Genomic DNA, 6,000 nt, shown 5'->3' on the forward strand with positions numbered 1-6,000 from the left:
CTGGCGTAGGATCCTGGGGAGTCCAGGTGCTGGAGGACAAAGTGTAGCGCATGTTTACAGCATCGTCTACAGATCTGTTGGCTCTGTAGGCGAACTGTAGAGGGTCCAGGAGGTTGCCAGTGATGTCTATGAGGTGGGTCAGGACAAGGCGCTCAAAGGACTTCATGACCACAGATGTCAGAGCGACGGGTCTGTAGTCGTTAGGTCCTGTGATCCTTGTCTTCTTGGGGACTGGGACAATGGCTGAAGTCTTGAAGCACACTGGTACGTGACAGGTCTCCAGTGAGGTGTTGAAGATCTGAGTGAACACCGGAGCCAGCTGGTTGGTGCAATGCTTCAAGGTGGAGGGAGAGACGGAGTCTGGGCCTGCAGCTTTGCGGTGGTTGAGTCGTTGGAAGAGACTCCTCACCTCTCCTTCTTTGATAAGGAGAGGTGTGGGGAGGGTGGGTGGCGCTGAGGTGTGGGGCTGTGAAGGACCTAATGAGACAGTGGGGGAGGGGATGGGGCTGCTGACCAGTGGCTGGTTGTTGATAGTGATGGGGGCGTCAGGTCTGTCCCATTGTCTTTCAAAACGACAGTAATAGTCGTTAAGGCTGTTGGCCAGACGTAGGTCGTTGACAGAGTGGGGGGCTCTAGGCTTGTAATTGGTGATGGCTTTGAGCCCTTTCCAGACAGAAGCAGAGTAGTTAGCTGAGAATTGTTCTTCCATTCTCTTACCATATGCAGATTTGGCTCTTTTCACCTCCTTACCAAATCTGTACCTGGCCTCCTTGTATCTGTCTCTGTCCCCACTTCTGAATGCAGCCTCCTTCTCTGACCTGAGCCTTCTGAGTGTGGCTGTGAACCAGGATTTGTCGTTGTTGTAGCTAACCCTGGTGCGTGTTGGGATGACGCTGTCCTCACAGAAGGTGATGTAGGACGTCACAGTGTCCGTGTACTCATCCAGGCTGTTGGTGGCAGACCTAAACACATCCCATGCTGTGCAGTCCAAGCACTCCTGAAGTTCTTCCACTGCATCACTGGTCCACTTCTTGGAAGTCCTAACAACAGGTTTGCAGAGCTTTAATTTCTGCTTGTAGGTAGGAATCAGATGCACCATGATGTGGTCGGACTGGCCCAGTGCAGGGTGGGGAACAGCGTGGTACACACCGCTGATGGTGGAGTAGCAGTGGTCCAGGATGTTCCCTTCTCTGGTGGGGAACTTGATGAGCTGCTTGAACTTTGGGAGGTCTTGGGAGAGATTACCTTTGTTAAAATCCCCGAGGACAGTAACCAAGGCATCCGGGTGTGCACGTTCTACTCTCAGTATCTCGTCGGTAGGCGCGCGCTGCACCTCACACACGTTAACTTGAGGAGAACTCATGGGGCGAGTAGAAGGGCTTGCAGTTGATGATGAGGGCTTCCAGGTCCGGGGAACAGTACTGAGTTAGTACTGTTCCACCTCCTTTTGTTTTGCCGGAAAGCGCCGTGTTCCTGTCCGCTCTGTAGATATCGAACCCGCTCAGGTCAAGCGCAGAGTCCGGAATGAGATCGCACAGCCACGTTTCCGTAAAGCACAAAACGCAGGATGTGGAAAAATCCCTGTTCGTGTTTAGTAGCAGGCTCAGCTCGTCCATTTTTTTGCAGAGTGAGCGCAAATTAGAGAGGAATATCCTGGGGAGCGCTGTGCATAGTCCACGCCGGCGGAGACAGACCAGCACAGCTGAGTGCTTTCCTCTTCTGCGGCGTCTCACCTTGCTGCGAGCCTCCTTGGTCAGAATCTGCAATAAAACTGCAGTTGAGGCCATGAAAGTCGGAAATAAATCCTCCGGAGTTATAGCTCTGATGGCCATGAGAGCTTCCTTGGAGTAGTAGCCATAAGAGTGGCAGAAAACCGAATTTAAGCTCAAAAGAAGAAAAACGAGGGCGCACCGAAACGACGAGGCGGCCATCCCCGGCGCCATCAGGGATCAGACTCTCTCAGTCCTATACTCTTGGCGTTCCTCTTCTTTCTCTTCTTATGGGCACACTTTCCTCTTCTCCTTTTTCGACTAACAGTGGTCCAATTTCCACCAGCGTCCTGTAGGTCAACAGCGCCGATGGCGGTCGCTGTTAACCCGGGCCTAGACCGATCCGGTATGGAAGTCATAGGTTTGATTCGCATGTTTGATTTGGCAAAAGTTTTACGCCAGATTCCATTCCTGAGGCAACCCTCTGTATTTATCCGGGCTTGGGACCAGCACAATAATACACTGGCTTGTCTCCTCTTGCGGCTAAATTGCTATGTCATAGCCATATATTATAGGAAATTGTTTTATGATCATTGGTCCTTGCAGGGTTCAATAAAGCAGTAAGCGATATACGTAGATAACATGTTCATGTATATACATTTAATATACGTAAATATATACACATGTATTTGTTCGTGAGTTACATAGGTTGATTAGTGTCACTGGAAAAAACAAGGTCTATGTTGTGAGATAAAAATTCTGAGACGTGTTCACAGCAGCACCACCAGCTTCATTCTCACATCTGGACCGGTAACGCCTCATCATTGATGAGATGTTGTTACTGTTTGTCAGATGCTGTGAACAAAGCAAACACTTAACCTGCAATTAAAATGACATGTGTGGTTTAATATTTTCTACTGTGTGAGCAACAGAGCCTGAAAATAAGTTTCTTAGAAATTAAAGTCTACTTTGTTCGGCGGCAACAGTTCGGCGGCAAAATGTTCCCAGACTTAGGATCTATGTCTGGTTGGATCCATTGTAAAGTAATTACGAAGCACACTATCTGTCAGTAGTCGGAACGCTAATGTGATCAATCCAAAGGATAGTGACACGATAAGCAGCGCACTGCGCTGTTTCATCCATTCTAACACATCTGGGAATGGCTGTTGTTTCGCATCACCCATTGATCCGGACCACTAAACTGTGACCTGGTGAATGGAGTGCCAGTGTGTCACCTGGTGAATGGGGCACTTAGTGTTTCGTCGCACTTGGTGTGCTAAACGTCATCCGTCACGTGGTTTTTCCATGTTTGAAGCAGGCTCTGGAGCAGTGTTTCACATGGGAACGCCCACTGAGTCCAGGGCGTGTATCGGAGCACCAGAACAAAGTGGACATCACTAGTCATTAGCATGAGACACATCACCTGGGTTAGTCTGCTGATAAATCCTTTTTGGGAATTTCGAAAGGACCTGATTGTGAATGGGCGAAAGATGATGTCGCAGATCACCCCCATGGATCACCCATCCATGTCAGAGATCTCCACTTTGACATGGATGGCTTCTTTCACTCCTCTCTCAAACCATCTGTCTTCCCTGTCCAAGATCTGAACATCGATATCCTAAAATGAGTGGCCCTCTTCCTTGAGGTGAAGGAAGACTGCTGAGTCCTGTCCTAATGAGTTGGCTGTTCTGTGGTGAGCCATGCGCCTGTGTAGTGGTTGTTTGGTTTCCCCTATTTAGACATCAGACTATTCCTTGTTGCATTTGACTGCATACACCAGATTGCTCTTCTGACTGTGTGGTGTGGGGTCTTTCATATGGACCAGTCTTTGTCTGAAGGAGTTGCCCGACGTAAAATACACAAGAACTTGATGTTTGTGGAAGATACTCTTTGGTTTATGGAAGATCCTCCTTGTTTTTTCAGACATGTCAGTCACATATGGGATCACTATACTGTTATGCTTGATCTGCTCCTCTTCCGTCCACACTTGGTTATTCTCCTTTCTGGATCTTGTGTGAGCCTTCACAAAGGTCCATTCAGAATATCCACAAGTTTTCAGTGCCTCTTTCAGGTGATGGTGTTCTTATACCTGGTCTTGGGCACTGGTTGGTAGGTCATCAGCCCTGTTTTGCAGGGTCCTGATGACGCCAAGCTTGTGCTTCAGTGGATGATGAGAGTCGAAAAGCAGGTACTGGTCCGTGTGTGTTGGTTTCCTGTATACCCCAACATTCAGACTCCTGTCATGTTTTATCCAGACCTCAGAATCCAAAAAGGACAAACTGCTGTCCTTTAAATCCTCTCTAGTGAACTTGATATTGCTGTCCACTGAGTTGATGTGTTCGGTGAAAGGTTGCACCTCGTGGTTTTTGATCTTGACCCATGTGTCCTCCACATAATGGAACCAATGGCTTGGTGTTGTTCCATTGAACGAGGTCAGGGCCCTGTGTTCCACTTCTTCCATGTAAAAATTGGCCACAATAGGAGACACCGGCAAACCCATGGGACATTCTTGTTTCTGCCTATAGAAGCTCCCTCTGTACTGGAGATAGGTGTTTAGGTAGAGGTTCAAAAGTTGGCAGATCTGGTCAGGCTTGAGGTTTGTTCTATCACTGAGGGTGTTGTCCTGTGAAAACTGTTGCATTACTGCTTCAACTGTCCCCATTGTGGGGACACATGTGAATTGGAAAGTTACGTTGTAGGATACCATGGTGTCATCTGTATCCAGTCTCAGTCCTGTCACCTTTTCCACAAAGTCCATGGAATTTCGGATATACACATAAAAATAAATCAACAACAAAAGTCAGAAAATGCAATTAAGTGACAGTTTAATCTGTGGACAAGAATATCCAGGGGGTTTTGGTCCCTTTGGTCCAAAGGTATGTGCTCCTATAAAGGTCTAGTTACAATAGAAATGATGACACTTGGTCAATCAGATGAATGAAACTGTTTTAAATTCAAATATAGTTATAAAAAGGCTCTGAGACAGTTAAATGAATCTACTTACATTTGTTAAATGTGTACATTTAAAATTCTCTGTTGGTGCATTGCGGAATGTTGTTTCAAGTAAGAATTTTTAAGAAAGCTTCATGAAAGCTTATGAAAGCCTGTAACAAAGATAATATCTGTTACAACATAAGCATTTTTTTCTCAAAAAACTGCTACACTATGCATTATTCCCAGCTCCAGAAACATGACAGGCTCTAATCCAGTCACACATTTTAATTTAAACCTTTGAGTATGTTGTATATTTTTTTTCTGAAGAAGTTTAAAACAAATGGGAAGCAAATGAGCTTTGTGTTTTGTGTCAATACAAACTAAGTGAAGATAATAAGATTAAGCATATCAGATAAAAGTGCAGAACTAAAGACTAGTTAATCATGTTTGGCCATGAAGTGGTTCTCGATGTTTTTATTTACAGAGTAGTTGCATCATTAAGGGCTTTGTCTAATTAAGAAGAAACACAAAACAATGAGAGAAGAGATTTGTGTAGCATATGTATGTGTACATTTAACAAATTAACAATATCAAATTGGGCTTGATCAGAAGATTTGGTTCGGCTCTAGGAGTGGAGAGAGGAGGAGACTGAGACTGTACTTTGAACTTGGTACCATTTATTAAAAAAAAAAACCCAGAACAACAAAGAATGGCTATCCCCACAAAGAATAAAAAAACAAATGAAATTTCTAACTTAAATAATCTTCATACACCCTCCCCCCTTTAGATCACACAACTCCTGATGCATGCTAAACTTCAAAAACAGGAGGGTGCACACGATTGTTTGCTGCAGAGGTACCAATTGCCCCACTATACTGGTCAACGAACCCATAGAAAAGAGTCTGCACAACTGAAATTAGAGGGTTACCCAACACTGAGTACTGCAAGCGATTTGGTAGTTGGCGCTGACGACTTGAACGTCGGACAACTGTATCAGACTCAACTACAGGGTCAGATGTATTTTGTGCTGTAACAAGGGTCTCAGCTGGGATGATTAACGGCTCATTGAGGTTGGGTGATGTCTCTGCTTGACCAGGAAGCTCAGGTTCTCCAGGTAAGCTCTCCGGAGCACAGGTAAATTGAACTCGGTCAGGTAAGTCATCAGCTACAGGTTCAGAAGCTTCAGGATCAGCAGAGGAATCCCCATCTCCAGGTAGGTGGTGTATTTCATGTGCAGATAAATTGGATCCTTCATTTGCAGGTAAGATGGTTCGCAGGGAAGAAGGTTCAGCATCAACAGGATTCTCATGTGTTTTGGCCAAGGACACATTTGTAGAGTCAGCTTGAGACAGTGAAC

General features: G+C 45.7%; 1 pseudogene; it reads right to left on the minus strand.

Annotated features, from left to right (window-relative positions):
• Positions 1–3,106: 3,106 nt before the first annotated feature.
• LOC137592173 (uncharacterized) lies at positions 3,107–4,488 on the minus strand (annotated as a pseudogene).
• Positions 4,489–6,000: the final 1,512 nt, after the last annotated feature.

Source organism: Antennarius striatus, chromosome 3, assembly GCF_040054535.1.
Source record: "Antennarius striatus isolate MH-2024 chromosome 3, ASM4005453v1, whole genome shotgun sequence".
Classification (NCBI taxonomy): domain Eukaryota; kingdom Metazoa; phylum Chordata; class Actinopteri; order Lophiiformes; family Antennariidae; genus Antennarius; species Antennarius striatus.